General features: G+C 42.3%; 1 protein-coding gene across 11 annotated transcripts in view; it reads right to left on the bottom strand.

Moving 5' to 3' along the window:
* The window catches only part of WASF3 (WASP family member 3), a 122,025-nt gene extending 104,812 nt beyond the window's left edge, over window positions 1–17,213 (bottom strand). For 8 of the 11 annotated variants that reach the window (XM_023621433.2, XM_070240178.1, XM_070240166.1 and 5 more), the window contains exon 1: window positions 17,075–17,213. The gene's annotated coding sequence lies outside the window, so the exon portion shown is untranslated. Of the gene's footprint in view, window positions 1–7,822; window positions 8,081–16,700; window positions 16,950–17,074 lie in introns of those variants that run through there. The other 3 variants (XM_070240165.1, XM_070240174.1, XM_070240176.1) reach the window with 3 other exon arrangements.
* Window positions 17,214–21,144: the final 3,931 nt, after the last annotated feature.

Raw genomic sequence — 21,144 nt, 5'->3', positions numbered from 1 at the left:
GTAACGACTGGAACAAAACTTTAGTCCTCCCTCGACAGCAAAAGAAGGGTTCTTTTAACTCAAGGAAAACATGTCTAATAATGAATGAACATAGTATAATACAGACAGTAATTACAACAGAGATGACGACAGAACAGGAAACAAATATATCAATTATAACAATTAATGTGAATAAGTTTAACTTGCCTATTTTAAAGATTTTCAAATTTGCTTAGAGCAAAGCCCAGCTCTATGCTGTATATATGAGACAAACTTAAACGCAATGATTCAAAAAGGCTAAAAATAAAGGGATGGACAAAAACTTATCAGGCAAATGGAAGCTATTATTAGGCTGCAATCATAACAGACAAAACAAAATTTAAACAAAAGTACCCAAATGGACAAATCTTAAAAGCTGTATTTCACAATGAAAAAACATGTTAATATCTATGAAACAAGGAACAGAAACTACAGCCAATGCAAGAAGAAACAGAAATTCACTACAGATAAGAGACTCAAACACCACAAAATACAAAACAGGACAAGGGGGAAAAATAAGTAAAAGACATAAAGGATCTAAACAATACAACCAACAAGACAGTTTTTTTGGACATATATTGGACATTACACTCTAATAATAGAGAACATACCTTCCTTGAACAAACCCAAAACATTTATCCTATATTAAGGCACAAAGAAATAATTAATACAGTCACAAAATAAAAACATTACAAACAATATCCTCTAAGTACAATGCAAAAAACCTAGAAATAAAAAACACTGGAAATAATATAAATACCCTCCAAAGGGATAAACGGATAAATGAATTGTGCTACAGTCACACAATGGAATAAAAGACAGCAAAAAGAATGAATGATCTATGAGTGCTTGCAACAACACAGAAGGATTTAACAAAACTGCTAAAAGATCTAAACACAGAACCATATACAATAATCATCTAAATTCAAAACCAGGCAAAACTCATCAAGTTAGAAGTCAGCATGGTGGCTGCCCTTTGAGAGTGGGGTGGTCATGACTTGAATGGGGCACTGTAATGTTCTGGTTTCACAAGTAAATTCATTTTGTGAAAATTCATTAAGCTCCACACTTTTGATATGTAGACTTCTCCGTATCAATAAAACTTACAACATTTTTGAAAAATAAAACTAGAAATCAAATACCAAAAAAAGCCTTTGCACCTAAAAATTTAAACTCTTGGATGAAAGAGAATATATAAACAAAGCACAGAATTTGTGAAAAATGATAATGAAAACAGTACACATCAGAGTCCACGGAAGAATTTAATAATCAGAAGAAAATTCAGAGCCCTAAGCACCTAACGCAATTTTTTAAAAAGTAAATAAATGAATTACATTTCTAACTCAAAAAGCTAGAATGAAAATAAGGTAAATCAAAAGAAAGCACAAAGATGGTAATTATAAAGATAAAAGCTGAAATTAATGTGGTAGAGAGAACAGATCAAATTAATAAAAATTCTGGTTCTTAAAAAAACGAAATCCCCTTATAGGAGGTCCCTAGTATGCTGCAAATTCAGAGAGACAGAAAGCAGAATGGTGGCTGCCAGGGCCTGGGCCAGGAGAGAATGGGGAGTTAACTTTCAACTGGTACAGAATTTTGGTGTAGGAAGCTGAAAAAGTTCTGGAGACGGATGGAGGTGATGGTTGCACAACAATGAATGTACTTAATGCCACTGAACTGCATACCTAAAGATGGGTGAAAAGGTTAATTTTATGTTATATACTTTTTACCACAATAAAAAACTGAAAGGAAGTGCAGTCAAATTTTATCAAAGAAAAAAGGAGCAAATACACAAACATAAAAAATATAAATCATAAAATACTACTTTACTCACTTAAAGGCAAATACATTTAAAAACCTAGATGAAATGGATAACTTCTTTTTTTTTTTTTTAAAGATTTATTTTTTTCCTTTTTCTCCCCAAAGCACCTCGGTACATAGTTGTATATTCTTCATTGTGGGTCCTTCTAGTTGTGGTATGTGGGACGCTGCCTCAGCATGGTTTGATGAGCAGTGCCATGTCCGCACCCAGGATTCGAACTGATGAAACACCGGGCTGCCTGCAGCGGAGCGCACGAACCCAACCACTCGGCCACGGGGCCAGCCCCTGGATAATTTCTTAAGAAAATATAGTGTATCAAAATGGACCCCAGCAGAGACAGAAAGCTTAAACCAACTAACTTCCCTAGAAGAATCAGAAAAAGTTATCAAACTAAGCTACCAAAAAAAAGTAAAAAGAACCAAATCTAAACAATATCACAGAGAATTCTTTCAAATCTTTAGAAACCAGCTAGTCCCATATTACATAAATTCTTCTAAAACATAGTAAAGGAAGAGTAACTTCCAAATTCTTCTTCTTAATCAAGTATAACATTAATACCTAAACCTGATTAAGATAGCACAAAAAAGGGAAAATTACAAACCAATACCACTTATGAACGTTGATGCAAAGATCTGAAATAAAATATTAAAGAATAGACTCCAACACCACATTAAGAGTTTACACCAGGAATGCAAGAATGGTTCAGTATTTGGAAGTCTAGTAATATGATTCACCACACTTATAAGTCTAATGAGAAACGTCCTATAATTACTCCAAGGAAGCTGAAAACCGTTGACAGAATTCAACATTCATCCCTAATAAACAAATCTCTTGAATAAATAGGAATGGATGAATACTTACTTCTTAACATGACTTTAGATAGAAAGACAGACAGACAGATAGAACATGCATGTACGCACACACATGTAAACACGAGCACCAACATCTTAGTGGGTAAGTAAAACTAGCAGCATTCCCACTAAGGACAAGAACAAAGCAAAGAGGCTCACTATCTCTTCTACTGTTAACACTGTCCTGGAGGTATTTGCCAATGCGGTTAGACAAGAGAAAACAAAGGCACGAACAATGGACAGAAGAAATAAAACCCTCCATTGGCTGATGACATGACAGTAAACCTGAAAAACCGAAAGAATAAAACTCAAAAAATAAATCAGCAAAGTAGCAGGATATACAACTAACAAACAAAAAACAACAGCCTTCACAAACACAAATAATAACCAGTTACAAGGTGTAACGGAAGAGAAAATCCCATTTACAATTGCAACAGAAAAGAATAAACTTAAGAAATATTCAAAACCTATATGAAGAAATCTATAGATTTATACACTCATTAAAGGCACACAAAATTGGACTTGAGTATCCATTGTTCTTGGTTAAGACATCACAACATCATCAGATTGTCAGTTCTCCTTAAATTAATTTACACATACAATGCAATACCAATGAAAATTACACAGTAGCTCTTATATGTAACGACACAAGTTGATACTAAAGTTCATGCAGAAAATCACACAGAATAGCTTAGTAAAGATTGAAAAGGAGGAGCTATAAAGGAGAACTAGCCCTACCAAATATTAAAACAAAGCTCTGTGAATAAAAGTGTTGGGGGCTGGCCTGGTGGCGCAGCAGTTAAGTTCACACGCTCCGCTTCAGTGGCCCAGGGTTCGCAGGTTTGGATCCCAGGCATGGACCTAGCACTGCTCATCAAGCCATGCTGTGGCAGGCGTCCCACACAAACACACACACACAGATGTTAGCTCAGTGCTAATCTTCCTCAAAAAAAAAAATTGTGGTAGTAGCACATGAACAGGGAGACCAATCAAGGGAATGTAATAGAAAAGCCAAAAACAGACCTAAGCTGCATACAGAAATCTTATAACAATGGTGGCATCTCAAATAACTCAGCAAAGACGGACTTTACAAATGGTGCTGGGACAACTGAAAAGCCATTTGGAAGAAGATAAATCTATTCCTCACACCACACACCAGAATAAACTCCAGCTGTATCAGAAATCTAAACGTTAAACATGAAAAGTATTCAAGCTCCTGAAGAAAGCATTGGTGAAGCCTTCTATAACATAGGTGTACAGAAAGATTTTCTGACCTTGACTTAAAATTCACACCCAATAAAAGAAATGCTTGATAAATTTGACAATATGAAGATAAAATCTTTGCCTGGCAAAAAACACTATCAGAAAAGTCAAAAGACAATAAACTGGCAGAAAGCAGTTATACTATAGAACACATATAAAAGGCTATTATTCCTAAGACAAAAATGAACTTTTAAAAACTGAAGTGGGGGCCGGCCCCGTGGCTGAGTGGTTGAGTTCGTGCACTCCGATTGGTGGCCCAGGGTTTCGCCGGTTCAGATCCTGGGTGCAGACATGGCACTGCTAATCACACCATGTTGAGGCAGCGTCCCCACACAGCACAACCAGAAGCACTCACAAGTAGAATATACAACTACATACTGGGGGTCTTGGAGAGAAGAAGAAGAAGGGGAAAAAAAGAGTGGCAACAGATGTCAGCTCAGGTGCCAATGTTTAAAAAAAAATAAAAATAAAAACTGAAGGGAAAAAGAGCAGAAATCCTATAGAAAAATGGGCAAAAGACGTGAATAGGCAACTCACAAAAAATATTAAAATTTCCTTTAAACATATGAAAAGAGGTTCAACTTCAGCCATAATAGAGGAGATGCAATTAAACTATACCAAAGCAACCACCTTTCACCTATTATATTGGCAAAAATTCAAAAGCTTGTGTAGAAAAGGAGGCACTCACACACTGCTGGTAGAACTGCAAAATCGTACAATCTCTACAGAGGGGAACTTAGCAATGTCTAACACAATGACATATGCATTTACCCTTCAACCCAGAAATCCAACTTTTAGAACTTTACCCTCCATACAAAACCTTTAGAGCTCCAACACAAAAATACATATCCACAGGGTTATTCATAGCAACATTATTTGTAATTGCAAAATATTGGAAATTAACTAAATGCCCAAATATAGAAGCCAGGGTGGCCATACCACATTATATACACAGATCTATGCACCTGTAAAATAAACAAATTAATAAAATACTGAAGAGCTCTAGGGTTTGATATGGAGTACTTTCCAGGATACATTCCTAAGTGAAAAAAGTAAAGTTCAACAGAACATATATAGTATATGACCTTCTGCATATGAAAGAAAGGCAAATAAGAAAACATACATATATCTTCACAAAAAGAAACCAGAAAATGGTGAAGTCAGTTACCTGCAAGGGGGAAGGCAGGGCAGAGTTAAAGGGACATAGAAAAGAGTGATATTTCTCTGAGCATACTTTTTTGTATAGTTTTGATTTTTGGAAGCATGTTAAATTATGTTGAAAGAAAATCAAATCAACAAGGATGGGAAAGACCTAAAACTGAACACATACTAAAACAAATGAACCCAGGTCTTATTTAAATGAATAACAAAACCACAATGACAGGAGAAATTTCACCATTTAACTGAAAGTTAAAATTTATTAGCACATTTTGTTAAATACCTTTAACGTCTGTAGGATCCTTTGTGATGCTTCCTTTTTCATTCCTGATACTGGTTACTTGTGCCTCTATCTTTCTGAAATTGATTACTCTCACCAAATTATTGACATGATCAGTCTTTCCAAAAGAACAACTAGCACTGAAGATGTTCTCTACTGTATATTTGCTTTCTATTTTATTAATTTCTCCTCTTGTAATGTGTTTAGTTTGTTGTTCTTTTTCTAATTTTGGTCTTTCTTCTTTCCTAATATGTATTTAAGGCTATAAACTTTCCTCTAAGCATGACTTTAGCTGCACCCCACAAATTCTGATATACAGTATTCTTGTATTACTTCTCATCAAAATATTTTCTCAATTTTTCTAATTGCCATTGGAATACATCTTCTAAGACCCATGGGTTATTTAGAAAAGATTTTCTAGTTACATTTTGGTACTGATTTTAGTTTAATTTAGAGAACACTGTTCTGTTCAATTTCAATCCTCTGAAATATTCTGAGCCTTGCTTCTGCCCTGCAGGCTAACAGTTTGGGTGAATGTCCACATGCACAAGTAAAGAAGGTGCATTCTGCAGTTGTTAGGGTCAGCGTCTAGACATGCAAGGCAAGTTTATCAACTGTTGTTTAAATCTTCCATATCCTTACCAAAATTTGTTCTATTAGTTACAAAGACACTATAAAAAAAAAAAACCTCCCTCTCTGATTGTGAATGTATCTATTTTTTTCTCCTTATTTCTTTTAAAAATTGTATTGTAATCAGTAAAATTCTTTTTGGATGATCTAGACACTCTAGTATAGAGAAGAGAAAGGTGAATAACCTCCTCTACACCAATAAAAAAGGCAGCAATTTTTTCAGCTAATTATTATCCAAAATGGCTTAACATCACCTATCTTAAAAATAAATATCATTTTTACGGATAACTTCCAAAGTTTAACTGGGTCCTATCTAATAACACCAGACAGCAGACCAATTTGTTTAATTACTCACAAGTACCTTTTGCAACTAATTCATGCTGCTGGGCTCATGAGAAAAGTTAGCAGGCTCTACAACACATTCCATAGAAAAACACAAGACTTCTCTACAGCCCTGTGGTACTAATCTCTTCAGTCTAAAATCACCTTGGTCCTGCTCTCTGGCAAAGATGGCAAAGATCATCCTCGCCTCTTAGTGCGCATTGCATTGGATCCCATGAGCCTCGACGCTGCCTTAGAATCATCCTCTCACAGGGCTCCACAGATCAACCGTTAGGATCTGAAACCCTCTGCCACCTCTGCTAGAACCCTTGATGATTTGGCTGTCTGTTCACGTGCTCCTTCCAAGAATCTCAGAGCTCAGGTATAGAACAGCCACGAAATCAGTCTTGATTAGTGTCCTCCATTTTCTCAGGTCAAGCGTCATCTCCCAGTTTGGATCAAGCACCCCTCCTATGCGATCCCAGGGCACCTTTTCTTCTCCACCTACAGCACTACACCACAGTGACCTCTTACTTGTTGTTCTCCGCTACACTATCAGCCCCTGGAGACCAGGGACTGTTTGCTTCGCCTGGATATCCTCAGCATCTACAATGCCTAGCACACCAAGACACTCTCCTCCTACTCTTGTCCCCTACGGTTACTCTCTACACAGAAGCGAGCCTTTTAAAATCGAAGTCAAATGATATCATGTCCCCGCTTAAAACCCTGCAATGACTTTCCATCTCACTCAGAATAAAACCCTAAGAGCCACCAACCTGGTCTATCAGGCCTCACAGCATCCGACCCTTTATTGCCTCTGTGACCACACACACCCACACACACCCACACTGCCCTCCTTGCACCTGAAAGGGCTTCGCACTGGCTACTCCTTCCTCCATAAAGCTCTTTCCCAAAATATATGCCTGACCGGCTCACTCCTTCACCTTCAGTCACACCTCTGCTCAAGTGTCACCTCAGAGACACCTGCCCCGCCCACACGATAAAAATGGCAGTCCCTGAAACTCTCTCCCCTTGCTTCTTTATTTATAGCCGTTATTACTACACGTACTTAGGTTGCTTATTTAGTGTCTTTCTTCCCTAGTAGAATGTGATCTCCAGAAGAAAGGGCAGAAATTCACCCTCTGGAATACGGATCAGGAAGCTTGGCTGGGAAGGGTCAGGCAGTAAATATTTTACACTTTGCAGGTCAGACAGTCCCTGTTGGAACTACTTAACTCTACTCAATTCTGCCTTGTAGCCTGAAAGCAGCCACAGGCAATACGTAACAAATGGGCAAGTCTATGTTCCAATAAAATGTTCTTTCCAAATTAGGCAAAAGGCCAGATTTGGCCCACAGGCTACAGTTTACCAACCCCTGTTCTGGAAAAAGCTTATCATGCAGTACATTGACTTTGAACTAACCAACCATCTCTCTGTTCTTGGTCTTTAAAGCTATTTTTAATTAACAACACAAAATACCAGCACTTCAAGCTCATCAAGAAGATAACTTCAGGGGCCTGCCCGGTGGCGCGCCCGTTAAGTTCCCACGTTCTGCTTCAGCGGCCCCGGGGTTCGCTGGTTTGGATCCCAGGTGGAGACCTTCGCACCACTTGTTAAGCCATGCTGTGGCAGGCGTCCCATACAAAACAGAGGAAGATGGGCACAGATGTTAGTTCAGGGCCGGTCTTCCTCAGCAAAAAGAAGAGGATCGACAGCAGATGTTAGCTTAGGGCTAATCTTCAAAAAAAAAAAAAAGATTATTTCAAACTAGTTTCTATACACCGTTTACCAAAAAATCTATTTGAGATTAATTTTATTCCCGAATGGCTGTTTGAAGGATATGCAATGCGTCCTTTCTTACACTAGAAAGCACATAAACCATGTTAGTTTGACCCTCTGAAGAAATGAGTATGGCCAGTGGGATGAGAGGTGCTGTGTGCTGGCCCCTAAGATGTCCCCTACAGGGCTTCTCTTTCAGCCACCAGCTGAACTGAGCAGGTTCCCGCTTCCTACCAGACGCTAAGCCACAAGGTAGAAAAAGTCTGACCACCTGAATGGCCCCATGCAAGACCACCCCACAGGGACCCCAACACTAAGCTTCAACACGGGTGAGAAATAGATATTTCTTGTGCCGAGTCACTGAAATCTTGCAGTTATTAAAGCAGTTAGACCCCCGCGTCTAAAACACTGAACCAGGCGGCCCTCAATCTTGTTGAAACTATAGGTCTTACTGTTCTAATTCCTGATCCTCACATTGTTTTAATTCCCATTATTTATATTCAGCTTTATTGTGAGTATTTCCCATAAACTAACTCAAATCTTTATTTAATGGAGGACAAGTGAGACAAGCCTCCACTGTTTACATTTAATAAAGTCATAAGCATCTCAAACAAGAGAAATTAGGGTAAAGTATATATTCTACTTAAAACTGTATTTGTAACTTTCACTTATATGCAGTTGATCTAAGTTATATCAGTGTCCAAAAAGGGAAAGAATGCTGAGTAAATATTAAAATGCGCAGCAACATATTTTGTCTCAAACGAAATATGACAATCTTTAGAAACCAAATAGCCTGAGAAATGAAACCACAAACTTCTAAACTCTTGTCTAGCAAGAAAGAGTAACCACAAATGCAGCTTAAAAGAAAAACTCTGTTCTAAATCCTTTAATACCTAATCCCTATACAATTCTTTCAAATGACGTCCCTGAGGTTTTGTCATTTCCATAATTTTTTTTTTTAGAGTACTATGAGGGACGGGTGGTCTAGTGGTTAAGATTCAGCATTCTCACCACCGTGGCCTGGGTTCGTTTTCCAGTCAGGGAACGAGACTACCTGTCAGTCAGGTGTCACACTGTGGTGGCTGCATGTTGCTGTGATGCTGAAAGCTATGCCACCAGGATTTTAAATGCCACCAGGGTCACCCATGGTGGACAGGTTTCAGTGGAGCTTCCAGACTAAGACTAGAAAGAAGGACCTGGACACTTACTTCCGAAAAATTGGCCATGAAAACCCTGTGAATAGCAGTGGAGCATTGTCTGATAGAGTGCAGGAGGTGAGAGGATGGAGCAAAAAAGACTGGGCAGAGTTCCACTGTGCTGTACACAGGGTGTCTAAGAATCAGAACTGACTGGATGGCACGAACAACAAAAAGGGAGGAAACTGAACATTTCGGAAATGAAGGGAGCTTTTAATTTGCCTATGTAATACAATGCACAGACAGCACAAAAGCTGTGAAAACTCGAATGATGGCTCAGGTATGAACTTCATTATCATTGATAAGCTTTGTAACTATTCAAAATTACAACGCCAATTTTTAAAAAGGAGTAACATTTTAATAATCTTCCTCCCTGGGATATCTCACAGAACAATTCACATTTTAGTAAAGACCTTGGAAACAATGTTGTTTCCAGCGTGTAATTAAAATCTGAAGAATGGTGATTGGGGAATTTGGGGGTTTATGTGTATTTCTAGCATTTAAATCAAAAACCAGGATAATTAACTCGAAAAGATTCACAAAAATAGGAGACAAACCCTATGGAAAACCAAGAACCAAGCTATGTTTTAAACAGGGTTGGTTATAAAACAAAAAGTGTTTTCCTATTTCTACTGAAAATGGACATGTGTCTTATATTAGAAAATTACAACCTTCCTCCTAAAATTAAGATGTTACTGTCTGTTCCTCCTCATTCTAAGCTGTGCAAGAGCCTCTCTCAGAATGATACAAACATAAGCATAAATTTCTCCCTCTCTGTACTTGCTACCTTTCTAGTTAATGTCATCCCTCAAATTTGACTAGATGCTTTACTCCCTAAGTGTTTAGACACTATTCCTTGCATGCACCACAGGGAGCAACTTAAATCCATAAGCCTCTCCATAAGCATTAATTCTAAACCTAGGAAAGAATACAGCCCAGCAACGATTTACAAAGGGAATCCAGGGCTGAACTCCGCCTCAGTAATTCCCTAACACAGGACTACACAGCAAAACAGGCAAGAAACAAAACAACCTGTCATGTACATATTCTGAGGGGCTGAAAAAACAAGCATGATATGAGTAGGACAAAATGACTCAGCTAAGTTTTTAAAATTACATAGTTGTGATAGTGTTCAGCTTATTACATGGTCGTGAATCAAAACACATGACATATTCAGTCAATGAAAAAATATTTGTTAAGGATCTACTATGTGCAAAGAATACACCACTCCTCCATTTAGCTGACAGAATATGGCCACACGGATTCTAGTTCACAATCACACCCATACTTTTTTTTTTTTTTTTTTAAAGATTTTATTTTTTCCTTTTTCTCCCCAAAGCCCCCCTGTACATAGTTGTGTATTCTTCGTTGTGGGTTCTTCTAGTTGTGGCATGTGGGACGCTGCCTCAGCGTGGTCTGATGAGCAGTGCCATGTCCGCGCCCAGGATTCGAACTAACGAAACACTGGGCCGCCTGTAGCGGAGCGCGCGAACTTAACCACTCGGCCACGGGGCCAGCCCCCACACCCATACTTTTATATTACAATACAATCCACCAAACACAGAAAATGGGTAACAGCACTCAGTGAGAGGATGCTATGAGACGACCTAAAATGGAAGTGCTGCAGCACAGCAATAAAATCTTCAGCATGCACCGGAGCAGACCTTTTAAAAATTCAATATGGTTTTCAATTGCTAGAAAACAGAAGACTCAAAGACCAAAGATCACAAAGCCTGTGGGCATATGGCCGGCTGGAGGGGAGAAGGCACTGACTGTTACCCCTGTAAGCTAAGGTTACGGCCTGACAACAGTCTTGACAGGACCACGACGTTTATGAGGTTATCTGACAAAGCTGGAACACACCCACTAAGCACTGATGTGTGCAAGGCACCATGCTGTCTGGCTCCTGCCCACAAGCACTTTACGGTTACTCAGCCAGACAATTTACCCTCTATTATCTCTCCAGCTTTGTGAGGACAGGAGCTCGGTCATACCAGCACTGCTATTCCCAGTAACCAGAATGATACAAAGGAGGCATTCAACCACTTGTGGATGAACTGAAAGGAAACATAAAGCAAAAACTACAAGAAAGAAAAATTTTAAGTAAGTGAAACACCAAAAAAGTTCAAGAATATATAACACAGCAGAAGATATCTTTGGATTAATTTCAAGGTCATTGCTCCAGGAGGTCGGAGGGCATCCTAAGAACAGGCACAAGGGGAAATTTCACAAGTAAAAGGTGGAAAAATGATCCCAGATGCTGAGCTCAGGGTCAAGGCCCTAGAAGCTCTAGTGGACCCGAAAGAGGAGAAAATTCTCTGGGGTGTTTGAGATGTTTAAAAAAATTTTTTTTTAAAGTCAACGGAAAAAAAGAGCTAACCTCAAAGAAGAGGAAGAAGAAACACAACAGGGTGGCTCCAAAGATTAAGAGCGAAATCTGCGTATGGAAAAACATTCTCATCCGGGGACATCCATTAAGATGGGAGGAGAGGCTCTGACACAAACCAAACGAACAAACTGGCCTGGAGGGAAGCAGGAGAGAACGCACTGCAGGAGAAAGGATGCCTCAGAGAGAACAGGGCAGCTAGAGGGGACAGGCACAGAGAGAATACGACCTCCAGAGGACACCAGGACCTAGAAAGAGGCAAGCATGCCCAGGGAACACACCCTGAGAAGGACCAAACCGTCCTAAGAAAACCATGCCTTGAGAAAGGAAGTAAAAAGATCTTAGTTTTTTTTAATGAGAGAAAATAAAGTCAATGTTAAAAAAAAAAAAAAAACAACACCCTGTACCAGACGTCACTCTCTAGTGACTGCCTCTCTTTCCTCTCTAACATCAAGTTTTAGAAAGAACTGTCTACCCTGCCTGACTAGCTTCCCCGCTTGGCACATTCACTCCTTAATCCACAGCAATAAGGCTCCCCCGAGACTCCTCTTGCCAAAATCAGTAATTACATCCCAGAGCTAAATCCAATGGAAACTCTGAAATCACTATCTGACTGGAGCTCTCTCTAGCACCCTCTCCCTCGTGGTTCTTTAACATGCTCAAATCCCTCCATTTAAAGGAAGAAAAGGTTCCCCTTCACCTACCCTCCTATAGCCACCCTTTACCACCACACTTACTAAGAGTGGTCCACGCACACTGGCTCCACTTCCTGCTCCCACCCACTATTATGTAAGAGGGTTCTCTTACAAACTGGCCATCTCGCTCCTGTCCCCATCACTGTGTCGCCATTGCTGTCACCTATATTACTAATGACCTCTTGGCTGAGGTTCTCTTGGACCATGGCCTCCAAGCCACCGTTCATGCCCCCAGGCCTCATCCTTCTCAGACTCAATGTGGGAGCCTAGTCTCCTGTCCAACTTTTAAACACAAGAGTTCCTCCGATCACTTTCTACACCACTCCTCTTCTCACTCCATACACGCTTCTTGAATAACCTTATCTACTCCAAAAGCCTCCATTAACAAATACAGGCAAAGGCAGAGGTTCTAGAATTTTCTCTGTTCACTGCGCCTAGTGTTTCAGGCCAAAGAAATGCCTAATGATTAATGGAATCGTTAGGTAAGCTTTAATTACTTAACTATTTATGCCCCCAACAACTTAGTACCCATTTAAAAAAAGTACCCTTCAATTGAAAGAAAATGAGTATTTTTATTCCATTCTTAAATAAACCACAAGTATTTACTAATGGTATGTGTGCATGTGTTGAGCACCTCACAACTTTGCAAACCTAGGAGTCAGACTGGATACCACCTCCCTTATTTCCTGTTCCACACTGATCTTCACAAAGGGCAGCAACCACTGAAAACCCAGCTTTACAACGAGGACATCATTGAAAGGAACGCAGTGCAACCTACTGCAGAGACTTAACTACTCTGAGCTAGTAGTTTCCACAGGGTTCGACACGTCACGTATTGCTGTGTTTCCTTCAACGACTTAATTTAATATCCCACAGTCTCCCTGCGAGCTCATCGCAGCACCTCAGCAAACAGCTCAAATGTGTGTCTCTAGGCCAGACCCCTCCCAATTTCTAGATCCCTAAGGTAGCCAACTGAACACTACGGCCCACAGGCACCTTAAATTAACAAGGCCAAGTGTAACCCATCATTTTTTCCCCAAAATGGCTGCTGCTGGCCCTCCCGCTCCCTAAGAATGGCACCATGATCCACCCAACCATCCAGCCAGCACTTGGCACTGCCCTGAACTCCTCACTCTCCCAATTCCCCCATCACAGACACACAAACGCACACACACACATCCAACCAACAACCAAGTCCCAGCAATCCTACCTCCTCCTTCCAGCCTTGCCCCCTCTTATCCATCCATTCTCCAAAGGGTACATCTGATTCTGTCCTTCTTTGGCTCAGAATCCTCCAACCATTTCCTACTGCCCATAAAGTGGTTCAAACTCCTTATAACAGGAATCACAAGACCCTATGTGGCCAGGCCCCTAGTTACTTTTCCTGTCTCATCTCTGGCCACTTCCCTGCCATTGCACTCTACTGCACCACCATACTAAATTTCGTTTTTAGTTGCTCCAATGCACCATCTCCCCAACAAGACTTTGTACACTCTCCTCAACCCAGACTTTGACGGATTCCTTTTCTCCTACTTCTCCTGGAGGCTTCTCTCATCTCTGAATAGTCCCAAAGCTTGGGTTTGTAGGCATCCTACAAGCTCCTGCAGGTAGCCCCTCTCAGGGCACTTATCCTACACTGCACTGTGACCAACAGTTAAAACTCTCTGAGACCTGAGCTCAGCAGTCAGCTCATCTGGGGCTGACAGAGGTATCTGCCTTGTTTATCTTTGCATCGCCAGCACATATTATAAACTCTGAAGTACACTAAATGAATAAAGCCAGTGAATGAATGGATTAGGTCATTCATGGATGCTCCACAGCCCTCACTGCTGACTGACTCTCTCATGGCGCTTATTGCACTGCATAGAAACTGTGTGTCTCAGTAGACTAGGAGCATCTTGAAAGCTCTCATCTCTTATTTCTGCAATCCCAGTATTAAAATAGTGCCTGGTTGGGCCAGCCCCAGTGGCCTGGTGGTTAACTTCAGCACGCTCCGCTTCAGCAGCCAGGGTTCAGTTCCCAGGGGTGGACCTACATCACTGTTAGTGGCCATGCTGTGCTGGCAGCCCACATACTAAAAAACAGAGGAAGACTGGTACAGATGTTAGCTCAGGAGGAATCTTCCTCAGGGGGAAAAAAAACAGTGCCTGGTACTTAGGAGGTGTTCACTAAGTGGATTTTGAATAAAAAAGGTTACTGAAAAAATTCTGGAAGGCTATATACATGCCATAACATTAAGTGTGGTTACCTTTAGGGAAAGAAACAGGACAAGGGCAGCAATAAGAAGAGGAAAAGGGAACCGAGACTTTTTACTCCATATATCTCCATAGTGACAGTAAATTTATTTCACAATATGCATTATTTATGCATTTCTGGTCTACAACATTCCTGTATTTCCAGCATAATATTAAGTCATGGGTACAGAACCACTCCTGAAGAAGAAGACATGGACTCAAGCAACATTTGGTTCCAAATGCCCAAGGGCAGGTCTCAAGAAAACCCGGCCTCAAAGAGGAAAACAGGGTACTAAAGAAAAAAGGACTGAAAAGAGAAGTTGAGAATTTAAGGTCTGTACAACAATGTGGAGGCACTCCCAAGAAAACAGAAGGAAGGATAACAGCACATGGGAGCGGAAAACATAATCTGTAAGTATTCTTCAAAGAAACTTCTTGGAACTCTAAAAGGACACCACTAGCAGCGGCCCACTAGTACAGGCAATTCTTTTAATACTTACCATAGGTCGTTGTTTTAGTAGAAACGTTCCAATAACCAAATGGTTATTCGCCACATGCAGGTTTCTATGGGAAGTGTAAAGTATGTCTACGAAGACACATTGAGAATAGCTAGGAGGCTACAATGTTGGCATGACCACTTAGCAAAGTGTTTCACCTTTATTTTCAGAATTTTTAAAAATAGTGAGCACATCATTGTCTACTACGTCATAAATTTTAAGCAAACAGATAAAACAATTTATAAAGCAACTTCATGTCAGCAATTGGAAGTGCAAGAACAATTTGTATATGTTGAGAGCTCAAGAACAAGCTTCTTTGAATGTTTCAAGAAAACAGTGAATACAGGTCAGACCATAAATATATAAAGTCAATCAAACTTTCTAACCTAATGAGCTTCAAACATTTGAAAAGACACAGCTTTTGTGAATAGAAATTAAGATCTTTAAATATAAAGAAAAATGAGTACTATGTGGATGCTATTAGAAAGGAGACCAGACACACAATAAGAACTGCCTATGGGAAAGGTCAAACCCAGCTTTCTTTTGTTTAACCTCTCAAGTAGATAAAAGAACTAGCTTTAAAGAATCACTGCATTGTTTCACTGCTAGAAAAGGAAAGTTGGGTAAAGCAAATACAAAAACAAGCAACCAATGTTCAACAGAATTTGCCCAAGAGGCAATAGAAAGATAAGTCAATTACAGCACTTTGAACTTGGTTTTGATAGACAAGCAGACATTTTAAGCCTTAGACAAACCTAATTTTTAGGATGCAAAAGATTCAAATGGCTAGCCTCTCCCCTTATAAAATGTGGATTCCGAATCTTATTAAAATTTCATGCCCCATTATGCATTTGATTTGGATAGCTTTAAGGCAAAAACTGGCCTTTTTTATTTTCAGTTTTCAAAAACTCAAAAATTATTGCTGGGAGTAACCGCGAATTTAAAATTAATCCCCAAATGAGAAAGAGCTCCTATTCCGTCCAATAGCAGCTAAGAAAATGAGATGCTCCCATTCCTCCCTAAGCCCATTGCTCAGCTTCTTAATAATTAAGAACTCTGCTCTCCACCCGGGAACGATCCCTCGCAAGGAGATTAAACGAAGAAGAAATCGCCATTGCCCCTAAGTATCACAGACGGAGAGGAAAAGGTTTTCCACTCGCTGAAGCTCTGGCGCGGAGGAGGCGCGAGAGCCAGGCGCCGCGGCCCCCGCCCGCCGCGCAGGGAAAGTCTCCCGGGGACGAGCCATCCGGGCGAAGCGGCTCCGGGCGCGCAGCCCTCTCCCCTCGCCCAGCAGCACGCCTCTCGCGGGCTGCCCGACCCCTTCCCTGCCCTCGGAGAGTCAAGACTCGCTGCTGAGGCCGGGAGCCCCGCAGGCCCGCAGCCCTGGGGCGCAGAGGGCTCGGGGAGGGCGAAGCCGGGGCTGGGGAGGGCCGGAGCCCGGGGCGGGGGGCACGCGGGACTGGGCCAGACGCGGAGGAGGGCGCGCGGAGCCCGGAGGGATGTGGAGGTCCCGGACGCGGGGCAGCCGCGGGCGCCGTGCATGGGGCGTGAGCCAAGGCCCGCACGTCACCTGGGGCCGGGATGGCCGGCGCCTGCTCCGCAGCCCGGGGAGCGCGCACCGGGCAGCGCCGGAGCCCGAGAGCCGGGGGGCGGCGCGGGAGAGAACGGCCGCCGGGCCGCGCCGGCGGGAAGCCCCGGTCGGCGAGGGAGCCGGCGGAGAGGATGCAGCCGGGCTGCAGGGTGAAGCGCGGGGCGGCGCCGCGGCCCGCAGTGGGCCCCGCCGCCCGGCCGAGCGCGCCCGGCGCGATGCAGCAACTTCACTTGGCCGCGGGGCTGCGGGGGCCCGGCCCGCGCCCGCCCCTCCCCCGGGGCAGCCGCCCGGCCCGCAGCCGAGAAGGAAGGGCTCAGGACCGGGGAGCCCGGCCGGCCGGAGCCCGCACTCACCGGTCCGCGGGCCCGCCGCCGGCGCCGGGGCAGCGCTCCGAGCTCCATGGTCCCGCCGCGCCGCGGCCGCCCGGCGCCCCCGCCCCGCACCACACCGCACGCAGCGGCGCCCGCGACGCCGCCTCCGGCCCGGCCACGGCCGCGGCCACGCCCCCTCCCGGCGGGGGGCCCGGCCGGAGCAAGAGGGAGGCTCAGCGCCGGCTCCACCAACCAGGGCCCGCTCGCCCGTCCGCTTCACCAGGATTGGCGAGCGTCTCAGCCAATGGAGAAGCGACAAGAGCGGCGGAGCGTCGGCGCCGAGGGGCGGGGGATTGCGGAGGAGGTGGCTCCCACCCTTGGTCCTCCGCCGCCGGGTCGCGATGAGGCTTTGACCCGGCTCCCTTTCAGAGCGAAGGGGTAGGGATACTTTGAGCCGAGTTTATCGAAGGGGCCTTGTATCACCCCTGCTGACGATGTGCCCACTGCAGTCCCTTTTGAGTTTCCACCTATACCCTAGGCTCACCTGGGTTTTGAGGGCTCCTGGAAACAGAGGTCTACCTGTAGTGTCAGACGTCCTGCAGGGCTGAGGGTTCAGGCAACCCCGAGAGAATTATAGCCATGTCATCGGTTGGTTTTATGCCCTTCTCAAATCCGTTAACATTCTGCCAAAATCTTCTCATCTCCCTCTACAGATTCTTCCCTTTTTCTTCACCCTATCTCCAAACACCGTCTACCCCAGATGTGAGAAAATCTACAGTAACTATTAGATACAGGATATCCCTGAAACTCCCAAGCTAAGCCCAGTGACAATGGAAACATAGCCAGGTGGTACTTGATGACTCCGGCGTAAACTTCAGAAGGGAGGAGGAAAGGAAAGGAAGAGAAGAAAAGAAAGGAAAGCCAAGTCTGTTCTCCTAGGTCCTGAAGGAAAGGAGTTTAAAAACATCAAATAGAAATGTTGTCTTTATTTTATCTGCGTGGTTTTCTTCTTTATTAGTTACAAACAAGATCACTAAATTGAAAAACTTTTAGGAAAAAGGTTCAAATTCCAATAAAGAGTCCAATAAAAACTAATTTAGGTTGTCTTGCTCTTGTCTTTACAGACGTGTGATAGCTATCCACACCTGTTCCAGCTGTAACAGCAACTAAAAGGTAGGAAAAATGGATAGAGGTGATAACAATTTTAGCAAAGTTTGCAGAACCAGAAATGCAGAGGAAAAATCACGCATCCGTCTTCCTGTGTAATCTGTTCATCTACACTGCTTCCAAAGGAAGGATTTTAAAAGCTCTATTTTAAGATGACATATACTTAGTTTCCACATCCTGTCGCCATGAAATATACTGGTAATTAATAGGGTAAACAGGATTTTAGTGAATGATTACAGTGTCCCTGTATTTGAAATATTGTAACCAGAGTGATAAATTTCTGCTGAATTCAAAGCTGAATTGGCATGCAAATTAAAATGACTCTCCTTCATTTTGTCTTCAGTTACCCAGGAAAACAGCTTCCATGTCTATATTTAGGTCACTGATTTAGAGCTCAGAAATGTGAAGGTATAGGCTACCCAGAGTGTGTTTTCAAGGTTGCTAACCACATTTCCTTTGCTTCTTCCCTCTTCAGTAACCCCGCCTTATATGAACTGCTGCTACACTGAGTTTGGCATCCACTATTAGCCCTTAATCATACTGTCCTGAGGTGTTTGGGATTGTATCATGTAGGCCAGTCTTAGCTCTCTAATTAGATGGTAAGTTCCATGAGGTAAGGTCCTTATTTTATTCTCTTGTTTCCGGCCCCCATAATGCCTAGTACATTGCTGAACATGTAGTAATTATAACTCTATCCTTAGTATTGTGTCCATAATATAGAGAAATTCTTTCAAATATAGTGCTTCTGTGAGCCAGTCCTTTAAATAAAAATTGCTCAGAGTAGTCTTGTTAGGGGGCCTCACACTTAATAGTGCTTGAAAAATGTTGCCGAATCAGGGAGTGAATTAGGCGCCTGTGACAGAACCTTGACTAAAGTGCTTACCACATGGGGGTGCTTCTTATCACATAAAAAGTCTGGAGAGAGCCCTGGGGTTTCTTCAACGTCTCCACAACGTCAATCTATCTCAGGCTCCTTCTATCCATTGCCTCTACTGTCCTTGACATGTGACTTTGTCTTCATCCTACAAGATGGCTGCTCCCCTCATGGGCATTGTATCACATTCTGGAAAATGGTAGGGGGATGGGTAACACAACAGGCAAAAGATCAAAGAGGTGCATGCCAGCCAAGTCTTGCCCTTTAATAATCTTTCCAGGAAGCTCCGACCAGCACCTTCTGCTTGTTTCTTATTGGCCAGACCCATGTCACACTGACCACCCCTAACTGCAATTCTGAAATACTAAGTATTTTAAGCTAGGGACCTCATTTACAACATTGTCAGGGTTCTGTTACTAAGGGAGAAGGGAAGTGCATTTTCTGCCATAGCTACCAAACAAATGAATACATTTGAACCCTGACTCTGTTCATGAGATGACCCGCTTAAAAAAAAGCCATTCAAATCTCAATAAGAAAACAACCCAATTTTAGAAAGAGCAGAAGATCTGAACAGACACCTCATCAAAGTAGAGATGGCAACATACAGATGGCAAATAGCGTATGCTCAACATTATATGTCTGAGAATTGCAAATTAAGACAATAATGAAATACCACAACGTACCTTCTAGAATGGCTAAAATCCAAAAATTAATAATACTAAATGCTGGCAAGGATGTGGAGCAACAGAAACGCTCATTCACTGCTGGTGGGAATGCAAAATGGTACAGCCACTTTGGAAGACAGTGTGTCAGTTTCTTACAAAGCTAAGCATAGTCTCATCACACAGTCTAGCAATTGTGCTCTTGGGTGTTTACCCAAAGGAGTTGAAAACTTATGCCCACACAAACGCCTACACCCAAATGTTTATTTATAATCACCAAACACTGGAAGCTACCAAGATATCCTTCAGTAGATTAATGGGTAAACAAACTGTAGTTTATCCAGACAATGGGATTTTATTCAATGATAAAGAGAAATGAGCTGTCAGGCCTTGAAAAAAAGTGGAGGAATCTGAAATACATATTGCTAAATGAGAGAAGCCAGTCTAAAAAGGCTACACACTATATGATTCCAACTCAATGACAAAACTATGGAGACAGTAAAAAAGCTGAGTGGATGCCAGGGGTTAGGGGGAGGGAGGAGTGCATAGGCAGAGCAGAGAGGATTTTTAGGGCAGTGAAAATACTCTGTATGATATTATAATGGTGGACACATGACATTATATATTTGTCAAAATCCATAGAACGTACAAATTCTGTTGCCCTTCAACTACTGCTAAATCTTAAAAAGTTCTTCATCACATATGTTTTTTTAGTTTGGGGGGAGTTTCCTCTAATTTTTTATAGTGAAAATGTTCAAATGTAAAGAAAATTTGGAGGAATGGTCCAATGAAAACCCGTATACCTTTCGTCCAGATTCACCGATAGTCTAGACACAGCGACATTTGCTTCATTTGTCATCACAGTCTCTCCCTCCCTCCCTCTCCCGCTCTCTCTCTCTCTCTATCTCTCTCTCTCTCTCTCTCTCTGTATGTGCTCATGACTTTTTTTCTCAACCTCTTGAAGGTAAGTTGCTGACACCAAGACACATTACTCTAAATACTTCAGTGTGTATCTCCAAGAACAAAACATGTAATTGTTCTAGTATATAAAAGACACACAGAGCCTGTAAAGTGGGGTCATGGAGACTAGCTACTTCTAACTGCCCAAGACTCTGTTACTCCCTTTTTTTTTTTCTGTAAATCTTTGTCCAACCTCATATACAATGCCCTTATCCCCATGAAGTGGTATCATGCTGAGGTAGTAAAATTAAATTTGGGAGCAAGAGAGGTGGTGACATGGCATCATGCAAAAGAGAATTCCAGTGCAGCAAGGCAATCAATCATTCACGTTCCGTGATCTGATGCGTGTGAAGCACGTGGTACACGGGCCTGGACCCGCGAGTGAGCTGAACGCGTGCTGTCCAGCACTATTACAACTCTCATACATATGAACGAGCTCTCCAACGCGG

The sequence above is a fragment of the Equus caballus genome, chromosome 17 (genome assembly GCF_041296265.1).
Source record: "Equus caballus isolate H_3958 breed thoroughbred chromosome 17, TB-T2T, whole genome shotgun sequence".
Lineage (NCBI taxonomy): Eukaryota > Metazoa > Chordata > Mammalia > Perissodactyla > Equidae > Equus > Equus caballus.
This window is presented reverse-complemented; position numbering and strand designations above follow the sequence as displayed.